The following is a 19,739-nucleotide window of genomic DNA, read 5'->3' on the forward strand; positions in this document are numbered from 1 at the left end:
GGTCTAGCTGCTCACCCCAACTAGAGGCCCAAGTGAGGGAGAAGGCAGTTGTGTTGCCAGATTACACCAGGATGCCAAGTGAAGGCTGAAGCGGATACAAGCAACACATTTTTAGTGTAAGTCTATCCCATTCAGTAGTTGGGATCTACCCTACTCAAAAGGTTTTGGTGGCATATTTGAAATTTGCATTGAGTTGAATGTGCTGCATTTTTATTTTACTTTCCTGCTAAACCTGGCAACCTTCCAGAGCAGTTCTTCAGCAGTTAGCAGTTACCCAGCACCTTCTACAGAAGGAGACTCCTACAGTTCCTCTCCCGAACCACCGGACTCACGGGCTCAGGGATGAGCGCACACACCAGCACGTAGGGTGACCCGGAGGCCCCTGACCAGGGTGACCTTTGAGCTCAGACCGACACAGGCGAAGGAAGACCAAGGATGTTACATTCTCTATAGAAGAGGGGGAGGCAGGAGGCCTGCGGGAGGCAAGACAGAGCCTGAGGAGAGAGGACCAGCCGGAGGGAAGAGACTGGAGGGCCTCATGGAGGAGGCAGAATTGAGCAGGGCCTTGAAGCAGGAGCCCAGGGCAGCTGGACACGGAGGACTGCCTCCCTCACTGGCAGTGCCGGCACTGGCCTGGGGGGACCCGCACCCCTGCAGGCGCGGGTCTTACAAGCACTGCTGGCTCGTGGAGAAACACACACAAGACAAAACAGACGGCAGCGCTGAAGCCTGCCCGACCTGCCCGCAGTAGGCGCTTGACGCGTGGGACCCCCGAATCAGTTATCCTGTTTGCAGACAAACTCGGGGGGAGCAGGGCATCCCTAAGTTTTGAGAGTATTTTACACAGTGAACGAATGAGTGAAAGAACAGACAGGACGGCAGGTTAACAGACGCATCCAGAACCCGCAGCTCCTGGCTTAGAAAACAAGGGAAGGTGGAACCTGTCTGCCTCCTGGTCCCTGACAGCAGCCATCGCTTGAACCCCAGATAATTAGTGCGTCTGCGAGTTCCTGCCCCCCCTCAGCCTGCGGGGGACCTGTGAAGCCTCCTGCCAAGCACAGCGGGAGAGAGCGCCCCGCCTTCCCACACCCCGCCCTGGGCCGGCAGGGGGTGTAAAACCCTGGCTCAACAGGAGGGAGTCGAGGCAGGGGGCTCTGGGGAAGCCGTGGGGCGCAGGCCGCCCTCCAGACCGCCACTGTCCTCTGGGGTCCCTCGCAAGTGGCTGCACCTCCCCAAGCCTCAGGGTCCCCCTCTGCCCGGCGCGATGAGCCCCAGTGGTGCTGCCTTCGCTGCTTCCAGAGGGCTCTGCTGCGCCAGGCACCACAGGGCAGAAGCGACAGAGAGGACGCCTCAGGCTGCGGCCTGTCCTGCTCAGAGAACACGCCAGACGAGGAGAGGGCACCGGAGATGATGCGGGGAGACCCGGAGATCCCCAAGCAGGCGCTTCTCGGAGCCCAGGCCTCAGTCTGGAAGGAAGAGAAAAGACAAGCCCCCCTTCCAGCCTTGGGCAGGTTGCTTCTCTGAGCCTCAGCTCCTCACCTGTAAAATAGGGTCCCACCAGTCCCACCTGGCAGGGCTTGGGGGGAGGGGTTGCGGGGAGTCCCAGAAGAGAGACTCAGCAGAGACTCAATATCACACACAAACACTCTGGAGGTGCCAGGTACCCTCGTGGGCACTGCCAGTAGCGCACCCACATTTTTATGTTTTGTCCATTTGCTTATGTCCTGCATCCTTCCCCCAAGGGCTAAGACGACTCCCGGGGAAGGGCAAGATGTGATCTCAGTCCACAGGCCCAGACAGAGCCGCCGCAGCCACCTGCATGTCAGCCTGCAGACACCAGAGGTTCTCAAAGTGTGGTCCCCGGGGCCGCATGGCTGGGAATTGTGCCCAGACCTGTGAATCAGAAACTCGGGGGTGAGACCAGCGATCTGCGAACAAGGCTACCAGGTGATTCTGAGGTGCCTCGGGTTTGAGAAGCAGGGGTGTAGACCATGAGATCTGGAGGGCTGGCAGCGCCCAGCCCTGTGCTAAACACTTGACGAAAGCCCCTCAGCCTCTCGCCTGCCAACCAACACCTTTGCTCGTCAGGGTGACCCCCAGACCCCAGCATCAGAACCACTGGAAGCTTGATGAAATGCAAGCCCCTGGATCCCCCACCCCAGGCCTCTTCATGTGATGCCCTAAAGGGGGCCAGGAATTTGCTTTTCACGCCCCCTCCCTGACCCTAAGGCAGCCCGCATGGGGGCGTATAGAAGGGTGAGGGGTGTGAGGAGAGCCAGACCTGGGGGTGAGCAGAGGGGAAATCAGAAGAGGGTGTCTGGGAGGAAGGGGGTCCTGAATACCTTCCCATGCTCACTACAACGGGGGTTCCCTGGCAGGAGGGGTCCAGGAACCCCACCCTTTACCTTTCTCCATAGCAGATACCACTTTTGTAATCAAAAATAGAGCAAGGATGAAATTTAATGGGAAAAAAAATAATTTGCCCTGCTCTAGCCCAAGGTGGAACCCCAGGAGAGGGGGAGCCAAGAACCCAGGGTGGCTGGAATCAAGGTGACCCCAGCCATGTGACCCCATGCCCCGCCTCCCCTCCGGCCACCACTCGGGTAATTCCAAATGCCTCTCCTGCTGACAGTGGCCAGTTAGTGGGCTTCAAAGAGTGGACTGGGGAGTAGACTGGCTGGTGGCAGTTCCCATAGCCCCTTGGGCAGAGGTGGAGGTGGGGAGCAGAAAGATGAAAAGTAACAGCCCCCAAGTCCTGGACCTGCAGCCAGAGGGAGGGAGCATCACCTTCCCCACTCACTGCTGGTCAGTGAGCCCCATGGGACAGGCAGCCCCAGCCCCAGGCTGGGACAGGCAGAAGACAGCCCCCCAGGAGAACTGCAGCCTAGTCCATGTGCTGAGGGTCATGGACCAGGCAGGTGGGGTGGCGCCGGGCCACAGAGTCCTTTTCCACTGCAGCCAGTTTAACAAAGCGAATGTCACCGCGTCCTGCAAGTAATAAATTACCAAAGAGCCACAGTCCCCAGACCGGCCCTCCGGGCAGCACCTTCCAATGCTGGGCGCCGTGTCTCCCATCTGGCACTTGACAAATACTTTTCTTTAAACAAATGCATTATTTTGACTTCAATAAATGTATCTATCAGGGAACTTTAAACGACGACTGTAAGTGGAACATGCACGTGCCATAAATAGAAAAGTACAAAAAACATTACAATTAAATCACATTAAAATAAAACAATGTGATTGAATTCTCTGTGGCTTCGAACCACTCTTTGTTGTAATCAGGCTGGCATGTGAACGCCCCTCCAGGAAACCAGAAGGGCTGAGAGACAGTGAAGTAAAGAATCACCTACTGGGGCCCCTGAACATCACCCCCTCCTATGTCACCACACTTGGGAACCCCTGACCAGCAGGGCACACCCCCAGGCCACTGATCTGGGGCTGGGCCTCCCTGCAAGGCAGGAGCCAGCTCCCACTTAATGCTGACAGGTACTATTATTACCTGCTGGCATAAGACTCTGGTCCCATTACAGGGTGGGTGCCACTGTGCCCCTGTGACAGAGGAGGACACCCCAGCCCCAGGGACAGGCCAGGTCCTCCGCAAGTGGGCAGCCCCAGCCTCCTCCCTCTGCTCCCTTCATGGCCAACCTGCTCCTTACAAACACTCCATGTTTTTGGGGGGCTCCCCTCCACTGTAATGCTCTCCCCACCTGCACCTCCTCTTCAGTGCAGCCCACCTGGAGCCCCTCCCCCAGCCCCCAGTGGCTCTCCCCACTGGGCACATTCCCACCAGATCACGGAGCCTGCAGGCAGCTCTGTCACTCAGGACCCAGGACCCTGCCAGCAGAACCCCCGACAGTCACCCGCACAGCCCAGAGCCGTGCCCTAAGATGGAGTGGAAGAGGCCACACCCCAGAACTTCACAAAGCACCCTCTGGCTTTTCAAGTGGAGCAGGTACAAGTCGGATAAAATCATCCCCTACACTGACAGTGTCCCCTCTGAGAAAGGCCTCAGAAAGTCTCAGGAAGGAAAGTGTGAACTGACAGGGGCAGTTGAAGAGGCGGGAGAATATGGAGAGGATACCAGGATGGTCCCCAATAGCCAGCAGAGAAGGAGTTGAGCGTCGCCCACGCCAGGCCTGACCGGGCAGGCCTCCGCAAGAGAAACAGCCCCCTCTTGAAAGGGCTGTCCAGGGCAGAACACCTCAAAAGCAAGGGCAAGCACCCCAAATTCAGGCGGCCGTGGGGAGCGTCTCCTAAATCACTGACTTGCTCTGATGCCAGAAAGGAGGTGCAGGTGACTGTAGTGCCCCCAGATCTGGCTTCAGCTCTCTGCTGTGTGACTTTGAACAAGGGACCTCCCCCTCTGAGCCTCGCTTTCCCCCCCTGCAAAATAGACGTCACGGTGGCCCCAACCCAGGCTTCCCGCCATTCCCGCAGGTGTGCGGGGAAAGCCGCGAAGCTCTCCACGCATCCCGGGACACACGAACGAAGTGTGCAGGTGGTGCAGTTATCCGCACCCAAAGTCACCGACGACTGAGACCATTTCCAGGAAGGAAACTTGCAGCGGAGCCTCTCTGTGCACCGCTGCACTTCGTCTCTGGGCTGCCGGGCGAGAGGCGAGGTCCGGCGGGGGGAGCAGCGGGGCTCGGGGGCCCTGAGGTCGCGCACAGGCGGAGCCTGGATCCCGACACCCCGACGCCCAGACGGGGACGCGGAGAGGAGCAGGCGAGGCGCCCCGGGCCCAGCTCTGCGGTAAAGCTGCTCCCGGGTGGGCGTGGCCGGGGGCGTGGCCTCCGCGCTAGGCCCCGCCCCCGGCGAGGGCGCCGGAGGGACCGCCCGGGAGGGGGACCCCCCGGGGGAGGCGTGTCCCTCGGGATCCCGGGGTCTGCGGTGCCACAGGCCCGTGGTCCCCGGGGCACCCCCTTTGCGGAGCGGAGTCGACCAGCAGGACCGGCAGCTCTCGGGGCCGCACACCTGGCGGAGGGCGGGGCCGGGCCAGGTGCGGGCTCGGGCAGGCCGGGGCAGGAGGGGCCGCGCCCGGGAAGCCGGCTCACCTGCCTGTCGCTTTCCATTCCTCACCTCGGGCCCCTGCGGGAGACGCGCCCCGCCGGCCTCGTGGGGCTGCGCAGGGCCAGGGAGAGGCCGGGCTGGGGGGCCGCGGCGGGGACAGGGTCTCCTCTCCGGGGAGAGACCCCCTGGCCGGCCCCCGCCGGGAGACACACCCCACGTACCGGTTAGGAGGGGGGGCTCCCGGGAGGAGGTGCTGCGAGAAGCCGTGGATGCGGCCTTCGTACAGGGAAGGGATGGCGGGCCTGGCAGTCCCGGGCCGGGAGGAGGGCCCGGGTCCCCCGTTGGCTGGTGAGAGCCCCTTTTTTGCTGGGCAGGAAGTGGGTGTAGAGTGAGAACCCCAGGAAATGAAAGCTGGGCCTTTCCATTCGACCATGGGAAGAGCAGCAGGTTTGGGGTTAAGTGGGGGGGGGGGGAGACATATTTTGGAATGAGTTAGGGGTGAGGGGCCAAGAGTTGTCCCTTGGGGGGTGTTGAGCCTGAAATTCAAGAGAGGGGCGCTGGAAACAGGCCTGGCCAGGCAGAAACCCTGAAAGGCTGGTTCTCAACCCCTTGAACCCATGAAGCACAGAGACCACCCAGGGAGAAGGCAGGTGGGCAGAGAAGCAGGGTCAGGACTGAGCCCCCCGGGGAAGCCCAGGTTAGCAGGAGACAAATGGGGGGCGGGGGAGGGGGTCAAGAGAAGAGAATGTTCAAGAGGGAGTGGCCAGCTGTGTCCATTGGCACTGGCAGGTGGGGCAACACAGGGACCAAGGCAACCTTCGAGGTCAGCAATGCAGCTGTCAGCCTGGACCTTGGGGAGCACTGTCCGGGTAGAGGGGGACTGCAGTGGGCTCAGGAGACAATGGCGGGGTGTGGGGAAAGAACCCCTCGCTGACCCTTGCGAAGAAACCTGCTGGGAGTAGATGGGTGGAGGGGGGGAGGTTGGAGGGGCTGTGGGGTCAAGGGGTGGTCTGTAAAGCAGAGTCATCCCTGCAGGCGTGTTGCTTGCTGAGGGGCTGGCTCCGCAGGACAAGGGGCAGCTGAAGAGTGGGGGAAGGGGCAGAGAGGCCTTGAGGTGGAGAAGGGTGAGCAGGTGCCCGGGGCCCCACAACAGCGGCCAGTGGATGGACAGGTGGCCGTGGGGGGAGTCCGGGGTGCTATGGGCAGGTCAGGGCACCTGGGCTTGGGAAGCCCTCTGATGGCTGCTGTTTTTTCAGTGAAATTAGAAGAAATGGATCTCCTGAAAGACAGAGGAGGTTGTGAGGTGAAGTCAGCAGTGCTGGTTTTGCCCAGCTGGGCTGCTGCTTGGGTGCAGGAGCAGCAGGCTTAGGGGTGACCCGGCGTGTGGGCAGGGCTGAGGGTGAATGCAGCAGAGAAATTAGGCTGGAGTCTAGTGAGAGCTGGCGGAAGGGGGGAAGGGCCAGGAAAAGGTGGAGGTCAAAGATTGCAGGGGACGAAGAATTACGGGTCAAGGTTGCCGGGAGAGTGAGTGGAGAGGCAGGAGCTGGCTGCCACAGCCCAGGAGCTGGGGACAGAGGCTGCAGATCGGGAGGGCTTTGCTGGCAAAATTAAGATCCAGGGCACCGCCAGGAGCTAAGCGGGAGCAGGGGCAGGAAGGAGGGGGTCGGCCAGGCCCTGGCACAGCCAGCTCATCACCAGGGCCTGTGCTGCCTTTTCTGTGCTGGACGGTGAGGGCAGGGATGTCCCTGGAGGCCGGCAGAGCTGTAGCTCCTGCAGCCTCACGCAGACCAGCCCGGCTCCTGCTGAGCAAGGATGGCCCTCCATGGTGGCTAACGGCAAAGACACTCTTCAAAGTCCTTTTTATTTATTGTGAAACGCACACAACGCCAAGGGTCTGTCTTCTCCGCGGTGAGCACCACCAGGCCCTCAGCTCGTCCCCACTGTGCGCCTCCCTGCCCAGAACGGCTCGGCCCTCCCCAAGAGACTCTGCCCCTTTAGTATATGTGCTGCCGAAGCGAGCACGAGACTCTGCCCCTTTAGACGGCAGACCCCGCCCAGGCCTGGCACCGGCCTTCTCCCTCTGTCTCTTGAATTCGACAGGCGCCGCACAGAAGTGGGCCAGACAGCGCCCGTCCTTTGGTGCTGACTGTTTCCCCGCGCGTCCGCGTCCTCGGGGTCCGTCTGCGTTGTCGCTGAGTCAGGCTTTCCTGCCCTCGAAGGCGAGCGAGTGCCCACTCATTCACCCAGTCTCCGGCGGGCGCGGGGCTTCCGCCTCGGGCTGCGGTGAATGTGACCCCGCCCCCAGTGCCTCTGCACCTCCGTCCAGAAGGGCACTTGCTGGGTCACCCAGGAAAGTGGGGCCAGGGCTCCAGCTTCTCTGCAGCCTCAGTGCCACCCGCTGTTTTTCTGTTTTGACCTTGTGTCAATTCGGGGGGAGGGCAGGGCACCCCAGCACGAGGGCACAGCCTGAACAGAGCGAGGAGCCTGGAAGTGGGGTGGGGCAGGGACCAGTTTGGCTGAGGGACAGGGATGTAACCAGAGACATCTGGAAATGGGAGTGGGGGCGGCAGAGCCTCCAGGCCACCGCGGGAGCCTGGTGTCACTCGTCCCATGCACGGGCTGGGAGCAGACAGTGACAGAGCACTGCCAACACGCCTAACCTGGGGTGAGGGGCCCAGGGTGGCTGGAGGGGAAAGGACAGGCCAGGAGGTGCCCAGAGAAAGAAAACAAGAGCCGGGGGTACCCGGGGAGGGCCAGGGAGACGTGGCGGGCTCGCAAGGGTGTGAGCAGGTGGCAGATGAGGAGAGACCAGGGTGTTCATCTGCTTAGACTTCCGAAGGTCAAGGCCGATAGGGAGCAGTGGCGCAACCTTCCCCACAGGTGTAGCAACATTCCCAGCTGTGGGCAACATTCCCAGCTGCGCGTTCCCTTTTGCTAATTCAGTCCTTTTTCTCTTTCTCTCCCACCGCCAGGAAATCTACCCGTGAGGAGTTTGCCCCAGGAAGGACTGGTGGGTAACGGCACAGGGCCGGGGAGAAGGAGGCTCCCACGCAGGCTGAGCTCTGACGGACGGCGCCCGGGAGGACCTTTCTGGGCAGTAGGAGCGAGGCCAGACACCAGACCTGACTGTCAAGACGGGGAGGGGCTGTGAGGCCTTGGGCCGGCACCAGGGACCCCAGGGTGAGCCTGATGTTGCAGCCCACGGGGCCCCGCCTAAGCAGAGAGAATGGCCAAGGGTGTCCAGGCAGGAGGAGGGAGGACGGCCCCACGGAGAGACTCAGGGGAGGAGTCAGGAGCCCAGCGGAAGGGAACAGGGTTTACCGGACACGCTGTACCCGCCGCAGTGAATAAGCATAGAAAAAAACACTGCAAAGAAATCACATTTTAGCGGTAATTACTTCTGGGTGATGAAATCACAGGCATGAATTTTTTCATATTTTTATTACTTTGATAAACATTTAGTACTTCTATAGGGGTATTGGGGAGGGATAATTTAAATAATTGAGAAACAGCCTTGGCTGGCCTTAGGATTTGGGCAGCCTGGTGGAGTCGGGCTCCAGGGTCACCCTTGCAGAGCCTGATCCAAGGAAGCAGCACAGAGTCGCCGGGGGAATGAAATGAGCAAGTGCTGTCTGCTTTGGGGGTCGGTGTGGGGGTTCTAGGGCCCCTCTGAGCAAGAATTCAGCGCCACGTGGCAAGTGTATAAGAAGAAGACGTTTCCGTAGACACAAATGGGCAGTCTTAGGGCAAGAGCTGCCCTTGGCCAGAGCATGGAGTGGCCTCATAGGCTCTTCTAGATGGTATTTATCCCTTTGTGGAGTTCATCGCTTTGGGGTTGCTTTCGGTGTCTGTGGAAACTCCTCTCTGCCCCGCCTCTGACCATCCTCTCTGCCCCCACCTCTGCTTGTTGGCCTGGTGGCAACTTCTATCCTCAATCGTCTGCTCTAAACCCCGTCGTTTGCATGGCACAGTTCTTCCTGGCAACCACACCTGCTTTCCACTCCGTTCAGACACCCCCCGCCTAGGTTCACATTCGGAGACTTCCCCCACTTCTGGGGTCCTCACCACCTCCCCTGACTCTCACAGGTGACCCGCTTCCTGTCTCAGAGGGACAGAATCAATGCGACTATCAAGACGGTCCCCACCACCCCCGCCTGTGCCCTCGGCCCCCTCCTGCTTCTAGTCCTGCCCGGGGCACCAGTCCCGCCTCCTGCCCTGAAGAACGGGTCAGCCAGCCGCCAGCCGTCTCTCCAATTGTCAGCTACCCTCCCCGCCCCGCACTTCTCAGCCCTGCAAACCCGCCTTGCCTGCTCTCCTCCTGGCAAACCCCTGACTGCACGGCTCTCTCCAGCCATCACCCCATCTCGCTGCTCCCTGTTATTACAAAATGTATCAGGTGGTGTCTGCCTGCTGGGTCTAGTTCTTCTATTCCCGCCGCCAAGCCACCCCAGCAGGCTTTATCCCTCCCGCTTCTCCAACATCGCCCTCCTGGAGGTCACTCTGCTGAATGGCCGCCCCGCTGCAGACCTGCTCACCGGCTCTGTCCTCTCACGTGGCCCGGAGCAGCCCCAGCACCTCAGGCACGTGCTCCTCCGTGTCCGCAGCGGCACGTCCTCCCAACTGGCCTCCCGCCCCCCGCCTGTCCCCCGACCTCCTCTGCGATTCTTCCTCAGGCCCTAGCCGCGCGCAGTGGAATGACCGAGAGACTCAGTCCTCCGAAACCAACCTGGGTCGCGCTGGGTCCCCCCAAATGAGGCATTGAGCCCTGTCAGTCAGCCTTGAGAAGGAAGTTCTGGTGCAGCTACCAGGGCTGGCCCGGAGGGCGGGAGCGAGCAGGCCGGGAACGAAGGATAATGCCCCACCAGAGAAGCTGGAGTCATCCTCACCCTGACTAAAAGCAGGTGGCAGGGGCCAGGGACTGGGCAAGCCTTTGGGGAGTGAAACTTCGCTAGGAACAGTTTCAGATTTGCAGGTTTGGGGATGGCGGGTGACGGTGTAACGTGGTCACACCGGCCGCAGGATGACGCGCTGCGCCCAAGGGTGGCCGTTCTCCTGTGCGTGTCCCCACTATGTATAAACAGGATAACCTAACATTTTTTAGATAAAAATAATTCAATTTTTTAGAGAGCTGTCCCCAGAGCTCAGAATGCGGCCTTATTTGGTAACAACAGGGTCGGGGGATGTGACTGGTCAAGATGAGGGCACACAGGACTGGTGTCCCGAGAAGAGGACAGGGGTGGCCAGGGAGAAGCCCTGTGATCCAGAGGTGCGGGTCAGAGGGCCTGCCAGAGTGGCAAGGACAGCTGCCCTCCACCCCGACCCGGAGGCCAGGAGGAGGCAGGAAGGGGTCTCCCCGGAGTCTCAGAGAAGACAGGTGCCCTGCTCACCCTTTGACCGCAGCCTCCCAACCTCCTGGACTGGGGAAGAGCAAGTGTCAATTATTTTAAGGCAGCAGCTTTGTGGTGCTCTGTGACAGCAGCCTAGGAAACCAACACGGCGCCCTCCCCACTCTCTCACATCCCAGGTGGCCTCCTCCAGACCCCTCCTCGCCCTGGGCCCTCACTCACATACACCCCCCCAACCCAGACTCCTCTTGCTGTGGCCACCTGCTTGTCCGATTGGCAGCTCCAATGTGCCATGCCTGAAACAGAACTTCTGCTCTTTCCCCAAACCTGCTTTCTCATCTCTGGTAATGGCTCTTCACCCAGGAAGTGGCTGAGGTCAAAAAATAGGGTCATCCTGGAACTGCTTTTCTCATCACCCCCCATCTGAAGCCCGAGGCCATGCTCGCACCTCCACTTTTGAAACAGATCCCAAGCCCAGTTCCTTCCTCTCCAGCTTCTACTGCTGCTGGATTCTTGCTGGAGAAGTCTCCCCGCTGCTCCCCACCACACACACACACACACACACACACACACACACACAGAGTCCTCAGGATTCCCAGCACACAGCCAGAGGGATCCTTTAAAAATGTAAATCAGACTCTGCTCTGCTCAGAATCTTCCTGCTGCCCCCCAAGCTGCTGAGGCCCCATGGGCCTCCTCCCTCCTCTGGGCTCACCCTGACTCCCTTCCCCGCCCATGCCAGCCAAAGGCCTTGCTGTCCCTCAAGCCCATCTTGGGGCCTTTGCTCTGACTGTCCCCTATGCTGGACACTGACCCCAGTGACTTGCCCTTCTAGAACATCCTAGTCTTTGCTGCAGTGTCCCAGGCCTCCAGGTACGGTTCACATCACACACCACTGCTAGCCCCAAGGTCCCTCCAAGCCCCTTCCTCTCTATACCTCTAGGGACGTGCCTATAGTTCTTTCTCTCGAGCACAGTCCACCTCCCTCCCCTGGAAATTAAGCGCCAAGATGGTGGGAACCTTTGTCTCTTTTTTCCCCTGTTTATCCCAGCGCCCAGAACAGGGCCTGCACAGGGCGCAGCTTAGCGAGTCTGGAATGGATGGGTGGGTGGTGGACGGATGGGTGGGTGGGTGGATGGGTGGATGGACGGGTGGGCAGATGGATGGATGGAACACAGGAGTGGATTTCTCTCCAATCCGCATTTTTTCATGATCAGTCTCTAGAGGAGGGCTGGTAGAGACGGCAGAACCGGGCCCCCTACTCTTGCTCGAAAATTGCACCTGCACTTGGACTTTCTTTTCTCTGGAGCATTCAGTCTCTTCACAGCCCACAGAAGTGACTCCGGACCAGGGCTGGAGGGGAGTCTGTTCCATGTGGCCTCTCTTCTGCCCCATTGCTGGCTGCTCCACCCTGGGTCTCCCGGTGGATGCCCACCACCCCTCTCCTGGACTGAAGATGACACCTCCCAGTCTAAGTGAGGGCTGTCGCCCTTTCTGACCCCATGGTGACTCCTTGAGCTAGTTCTGTCCTTGCACACCAGTCTCAGCCCCACCTCTCACCAGCGACGTGGCCTGGGGCCTGCCTGGCTTCTCCAGCCTCCTTGTCTCCCTTTGCAACAAGGAGAGAGTGCCAGGTTGCTTCCTGATTTCTGAGGTAAATGAGGTTGACAGTGTGTGCCTGGAACTCAGGGGTCCCCCAATCAGCACACCCTGGTTTTGAGTTGCTGTTACAATGGTCTTTCCTCTGCATCCACCATCCAGGGATGTTCCTTTAAGGCTTTTTAATACGTGATTATTAGTGAGCTGGTGACCAGCTCCTGTGCCCTCTGCTTGCACCACCCAACCTCCCCCATCCCCGGATGCCCTGGCCCTGCCTCTACCCAACATGTTCATCCAGGAGCCTGAGCCCGGTATCCCCACCCTTCTTGTTTTCTTGCCCCCAACATCCAGAACTGAACCAGGGCTGAGCCCTGTGCAGATGGGGGAGGACAGTGAAGCCCCACCCCCCGGAAATCCCCCGTGTCGAGGGAGGGGGCTGGAGGAGTGGAGTCACACCCACAACTCCCAGGCAACAGCTCCAAGGCAGGATGTGGACAGAATTCACCCCTGAGGTGACCGGAGCTCCAGTGGCTGGTTCCCTCAGAAGCCAAGTCTCCCAGCCAGGGCCCGGGTGGCAGGTAAAGATTCCTACCCTGGGGTGCAACAATTTGTCCCTTCCTCTTCCTCCTGCTTGGCTTGGCTGCTAAATCCTTGTGAGCAGATCAGATGACAGAGGCATACTGGAGACACAGCCCAGCCTCCAGGAGGCCCAGGCAGAGGAGAGGAGAGGCGGGTGCTGAAGATGGGGTGGGGGTGGGGGCAGGATCTGTAAGAGTCCTGCGCCCTTACCCCTCCTAACTGTCCAAGGGAGACCTGCACCCAGAGAGGAGAGGGGAGGCCGCCAGGTCACTGAAAACATCAGCATCACAACCAGCCTCTGTCTGCGGCTAAGAGGGAATGTGAGCGGACTTGAGGGAATTTTATTTTTGATGGTGGCCAAGGCAACATGCTAGGACTTTCCAAGGTCATCTCAGGGAATCCCAACCCCCCTTGCACCGGAGGGGACACTGCTACTGTCCCTGGGGTTAGCGATGGGAGGTCCTGGCAGCTACTGAACACAGCCTCCCACTCCGGCCTCAGGCCCAAGCCTCAGTTTCCTGATCTGCAAAGTCGAGGCCTCCTCTCTCCTGAAGGCAGTTTCCAGAATTAACCAGGGCGCAGGTGGCCAGGAAATGGGCGGTGCTTAGAAAATGACAGGTGTGCAACAGGCAGCTGACCCTCCAAAATTCTGAAGCGCCTTTCCCCTATCATTTTTTTTTTTAATGGTCAGTACCAGCTTTTTTTTTTTTTTAAGATTTATTTATTTATTTATACAAGCACTGGGTACAGTCAGAAGCGCGGGAGGGTGAGAGAATTCACCAGAGCCAGAGCGGGGAGCAGAGCAGGCAGAAGGACCGAAGGACACTGCTGAGGGGAGCAGCGGGCGGCAGGAGAGGTCTGCGCGCCATGCGGGACCCTCCTCCAGGGGCCGGGGAGCAGCCGGGGATCGAACCCGCGCTGCAGAGGCTGCGGGCAGCTTCGCAACCCAGCGCTCAACCGCTGCGCCACTGGGGAGCCACCCCCCCATCATTTTTTTAACCTTTTTTTTTTTTTTTATTGTGGTGAAACATATATAACATCAAAGTTCGCATTTTAGCCAATCTTCAGGGTACAGTTCAGCGGCCTTGAGTGCATGCACTGCTGTGTGACAACCCCCACATGGCCCCCAGAACTGTGTCATCTTCCCCAGCTGAAACACCAAGTGTCCTGTCTTCTTCCTTTACTTTAGAAAATAAACCTCCCGCAGACATATCCTGGCTGGGAAGCTCAGGGAGGGGAGAAAATGACAATAGGCTGGCAGAACAGGGAGGAAAAGGAAACAGGAAGTCAGAGGAAAGAAGAGGCTCCTGGGAGGTGCATCCAGGAAGCTGCTCCCGGGCCAGCCAGCCCCACCCCAGGTCTGGCTCCTGAAGAGTGGAAGACCAGGGCCCTCCAGAGGATCCCCCACCCCTCCAGCCCAGGCAAGACCCCCCAGACACCTGCCCAACGCAGGGTCTCTTCAGAAGCCACCCTATGAGCCTCAGCATCCTCATCTATAAAATGAGGTGCGGGTGGCTGTTGGGGTCCCCTAAGGCTGCTGTGGAAGTGGGGTCGCAGCACATGTCAAGTGTATAGGGGTGGCAAGCGGGTGAGGCCTGCAGTGTCGGCCACCATAGTCACCGCTGCCGGTATCACCCACCCACAGCCAGGAGCAGAGCAGAGGCCCTGGGCACCACGAGGGGAAGGGCCTTTCATCCAGCTGATCCTCTGCACCCCTGGGGCCCTTCTCCACGCCTCGGACCAGATCAACGAGCGACCCTGTGCTGGGCAGCACTGCCAAAAGGGTAATCGAGGCTCTCCTGTGCCCACCAGGAATGCTCCAAAGGCTGACACGTCCAGTCTCTCGGAGCCAAGGCACTCAGTGATGAGCACATTAGGTTCTGGGGAAAAACAGGGAGAGGATCCTTCACCCAACCTAGGGACCAGGGAAGCTTTCCTGGGTGAGATGAATGAGTGGGCGTCAGAGCAGAGAACTGGGGTTCCCGCAGACACCAGGCTGTGTCATAGCCCTAGGGGAGGAGTCAGCAGAAGGGGGGGGGTGGGGGAGGGCAGGTCGAGGGTCTGCTTGCCCAGGTACAGAGTCTGGACACTCTGCAGGGACCGGGGCCATGGAAGTAGCACCTCCATTTTGGAGGACTCGCCCTGAGGACTTGGGCAGAGAGAGACATGAGGGTGATGGGCAGCTGGCTACGAGGGCCTCATGGGAGACATGGCAGAGAAGAAAGAGGCAGGAGGAATGAAGAGGAGGTGGACTGAGAACTTTTGGGGGTTAAACTGCCTGGACTGGTGTGATTCACAGAAAATGTCCCCCAAATTGTCCCCATCCTAATCCCCAGGACATATGAGTATTTGAGATGGCAGGGAGGATAAAGGCTGCAGATGGCGTGAGGGCTGCTAATCAGCTGGCTTGGCGATGCAGAGATTATTCTGGAATACCTGGGTGGCCAATGTAATCATAAGAGCTCTTAAATATGGACAAGGGGAGCAGAGACAGCCTCACGATGGGGAAAGATTGGCGTGGCCACTCGGACTTTGAGTGTGAAAAGGGGCTGCCGGCTGAGCCGCGTGGACAACCCCGGCCTTTGGAAAAGGCAAGGAAACGACTCTTCATAGAGGCCTCAGAAGGAACCCAGACCTGCCCACTGCTTGAATTTAGCCCAACGAGACCTGTGGCCCACTTCTGAGAGAACTGTAAGAACATGTTCGGGTCGGTGTAAGCTCAAGGCAGGTTTGGGGGAGATCCCACGGAGCGAATGGGAAGGGGGTGTTGATGGCGCGTGGCCTGGGCGCAGAGACAGGCAGCCCACAACCGCCAGAGCCTCGGGAGACACACACGAGAGGCGGGCGGCGTCTGTCTTGCGCTGACCTGAGCAGCCCAGTCCAGGTCCTGTCTGGACACCAAGCCCAGGAACCCAGTGAAGGGTGAGGGGTTTCAGGGTCCCAGGTGGGGGCGCAGAAGCAACTGCAGGATGGAGGGAGAGCGAGGTCCCCCACCCTTATGTCTCCTTTTCAAGAATCCAAACGGCCACACTGGTTAAGCTTCCACCTTCTGAACAAGCCAGAGAAACGATTGAAACTCCAAGGCCCGAGGTCCAGGGAGGACCGGGGCGCGCAGACGCCGGGGCCTAAAGAAGGGGTGTCTCCGGGAGAATGCGCCCGGCCGGCTTCCCCGAGGAGGGTGGGCAGGTGGGACCGGCTGGCATCTCTCCCACCTCGTTTCCCGCAGCAATTCTTTTTGGGTTTTTCTCTCCTGTAAAACACAAAAAGGCGGGGGTGGGGGCTCCCCTCCGAGGAGGCGTAAGGCTCGTCCCCGCCCGGCCGCGCTGGTCTCCCCGCGGGCTTCGCTCCCCGCCTCCCCCGGCCCTTTGTCTGGCTCCCGCGCTGCCGCGCACATGGTCTCCTGTCAAATTCCGGGAGGCTCGGGGGGACACGTGTCAGGAAGCCGGCAGCTCCGCCGGCCCGCGTAACCATGGAAACGGCGGCCAATGGGAGGCCCGCGCTGCCCTCGGGGGCGGAGCCTACCGAAGCCGGCGCGGGGGCGGGGCCGAGACGACGGCGCGCTGGGGGCGGGGCCCAGGCCACGCCCACCCGACCCGGGCGGCCGCCGCCACCGGGACGCCCCCCAGGCGGTGACCGCGCCGGGGCGCGGCTCTGGCGACGTCTCGACAGTGTTTGCTTGGCTCGCCTGGGATTCGCCTGAAAGTCTTTGCCTTTAAGCATCAGATCAAGGTCCTGGGCCTCCCTGGTGGCGCAAGGGGTTAAGCACCGCGCAAGGGCTTAAGCAATCCGCAGCCTTTGCAGCACGAGTTCGATCCCCAGCCGGCCAGGGAGAGACCCACATGGCGCAGCAGAGCCCACTCTCCCCTCGGCAGTGTGTTTCAGTCAGTCTGCCTGTTCTGCTCCCCACTCTGGTGAATCCTCACACACACACACACACACACACACACACACACATGCACCCCGCATCTCTGACCAGTACCCCAGCTCTTGTATGCATAAATAAATAAATCTTTAAAAACAAAAAGTATCAGGGCCTCCCCAGTGGCGCAGCGGTTGAGCGCTGGGTTGCGAAGCTGCTGGTTCGATCCCCGTCTGCTCCCAGGCCACCGGAGGAGGATCCCGCATGGCGCGCAGACCTCTCCTGCCGCCCGCTGCTCCCCTCAGCAGTGTCCTTCGGTCCTTCTGCCTGCTCTGCTCCCCGCTCTGGCTCTGGTGAATTCTCTCACCCTCCCGTGCTTCTGACTGTACCCAGTGCATGTATAAACAAAACAAACAAACAAATAAATAAAATAAAACATGCTTCTATTAAAAAAAATTTAAAAAATAAAAGTATCAGATTAAGATCCTGCAGCAGATCTGGGTTTAGATCCTACCAGCAACACCTCCTGGCTGCTGTCCTGGGCAAGAGACGCAAAAGATGCCTAGGTGTTTTCTTTCTTTTTTTTTTTTTTTTAAGGATTTATTTATTTATACAAGCACTGGGTACAGTCTGAAGCGCGGGAGGGTGAGAGAATTCACCAGAGCCAGAGCGGGGAGCAGAGCAGGCAGAAGACGCCTGCGCTGCGCACCATGTGGGATCCTCGAACTGGCGCTGCAGAGGCTGCAGGAGGCTTCGCAACCCAGCACTCAACGGCTGCGCCACCAAGGAGGCCCTATGCCTAGGTGTTTTCATCTGGTAACCTGAGTAGCTGTCAAGCTCCAGTGAGATAACAGGCCACTCGCGCAGCCCTGGCCCCCTGGGCTCCCTGTAACAGCAGTGACCATATGACCAAGGTTCTTGTCCTAATCCTCCAGAAAGGATGACCCTATTTGGGTGTGAAGAATCCACCTCTGGGGGATGGTGGCTCCCAGAATGCTGACCTCTGACTCATCCCCCACAAACCTGATTCCAACACCAGACTTAACATGCCTAGCAACCAAATGGGAAGATGGGCCTGGCATTTATCGGGGTCCCGTGGCAGCTGCTGGGTGCTGAGCGCCTGGAGGGGACACAGCTGAGCACCTCGGGAGCTGGGGCAGAAAGAAAACAGGGACAGGGCCAACCGCCAGAGGCTAGAAGCAGGGTTTTGGAGTTGCCGCCCAAGCAGCCACCAGCCAGGTGACCCACACAAGTGTTTTTACCTCTCTGGGCAAAAGCATCTTGCAAAACAGTGAGGATAATACCTGCTGACCTCCCACGCAATGTGAGGAAAAATCTGAAATGAGGAAATGGATTCTCAAAAAATCCTGTTTTCAAGTAAGCCTGGAAGAGCTGGCTGGAAGCAGAAACCCAGAGCAAATTGCACTGGGAGAGGCCAGGCCCCTCCCTCCTGGCTACCCCTGGGGCGCAGAGCAGGGTCTGGGACCTACCCAGGAGCTTCATGTCACTGCAGTCTCTCACTTTGATGAAGTGGAAAATGCATCTATTTGTTCATTCAACAGACTGGGGGCCAGGGAAGGGGCTGCTGTGTGCCAGGCACTGTACTAGGTCCTGGGAGCTATAACAGTGAGCAAAACAGGGTCCTGACCCAGAAAGAGTTTGCCCTCCAGCTGGAAAGACAGACGTTAAAGAAATAAACATGCAAACAAACATGTGGCCGCAAATATCCATAAATGACCCGAAAGGAAAGCACAGGCGCCGGGAGCAGGAAGGAAATAAACAGGAGTCTGGGGGGCGAGCGCAGGCAGGGCAGGCTTCCCAGAGGAAGTGACACTGCACAGGGGCCTGAGGACTGGGCAGGAGTCAGCCCAGGAGCAACAAGGAAAAATCCCCAGCCACAGGGACAGTGTGAGCCTTGAGCCCAGAAGGAGAGAGCGCGTGGCCCAGAGGCTGGCAAGGGAGGCACAGCTGAGATGGGCAGGACGCGCAAAAGACCTTGATTTTAGAAAATGACCACAGAAAGTCTCGCCGGGATTTACATTAAAACATACACATCTACTTTTTCAAAGTCCTCTCCTGGATTCAGCTGGTGTTCAATTTCATCTCACCTGCCCTCCACCTTGTCCAGGTGGAAAGCACTGGAAGAGGAGGATCAAGTGAGTTTCATTATTACTCCACACGCTCTGTTGTCTACAAAGGAGAAGGAAACAGTTCTTAGAAGATTTTTAACACAAAAGTTAGAATTGAAGTTGGGGGCTGGGGTTGGGTTTTGGGTTAGATGTTGAATTTTGGCTTGGACTTTGGGTTAGGGCTGGGTTTTGGTAAAGGGTAGACTTGGTATTGGGTTTGGCTGGGATAGCGTTGAGGTGAGATTGGGGTAGGGCTGGCATTCAGATTAGGGTTGGTGTTGGGGGTTAGGGTTGAATCTAGGCCTGGTGTTGGGTTAGGGTTTGGATGGCTTATGAGGGCCCCATTATGTACACTTACATCACCAGAACCCAACAGAACATCTGAGACATAGATGCCCCATGGATATTTCTAACAAATGAATTACCGCTTATTGATAACCTGAAAGACAAGCTGGCAGTATCAGTTCCCTGATTATCTGGTTATTCGTGTGTGTGTGTGTGTGTGTGTTGCTAAGTGTAAAGAGACTAGCAAAAGTCACCTATGCATCATTTTACATTTTTCTCTCTAAAACTGCACTAAAAATCATGCCAAGGTAGGAAACAAGGTAGACAAACTGTGCATGTCAACTGGCAACCAAGGCTGGGGACACATCACCCAGGAGACCGGATACTTGGGAATAAGTAAGAGAGGGCTGGAGGGGCTGGCGGGGCTGGCGGCGGGGGCTGGTGGCACAGGTTCCCGCAGGGTTGGGAGGTGTCCAAATGAAGGTGATCAGGCCGGAAGGTGGAGCTTAAATGAGGATTTGGGGGAGAAGAGAAAGAGATGAACAACAACACTAAAAAGCTGGGCAGACCGCAGCACTTGGAGAGCCTTGCAAATCACACAGATGTAACCCAAGTGACTCTGGGGCCCATGAGACTTGGTCCCTGCAGCATCTCATTAAAGGAAGCTTGGGACAGAGCGCACCTGTGGATTAGACATGGGGACTCCCAATCTTTTTCTCCTATTGCAAAGAGCATCAGGGAGGGCCCAGTTTTTACCCCTCAGTAACACTTAAACACTTCTCAACCCCCCCCCCCCACTCTACCTACCCCCTCCCATGAGGCTTTCCTGCCCTCCCCGGGACCACCCATTCTCCATTTTACAGCTCAGTTTAGCCTCAGGGACTCCAGTTCTTGGGTCTCCTTTTGTTCTCCCCACTTTGCAGTGCGCCG

Source organism: Talpa europaea, assembly GCF_964194135.1.
Source record: "Talpa europaea genome assembly, chromosome: 7".
In the NCBI taxonomy this organism is placed as follows: domain Eukaryota; kingdom Metazoa; phylum Chordata; class Mammalia; order Eulipotyphla; family Talpidae; genus Talpa; species Talpa europaea.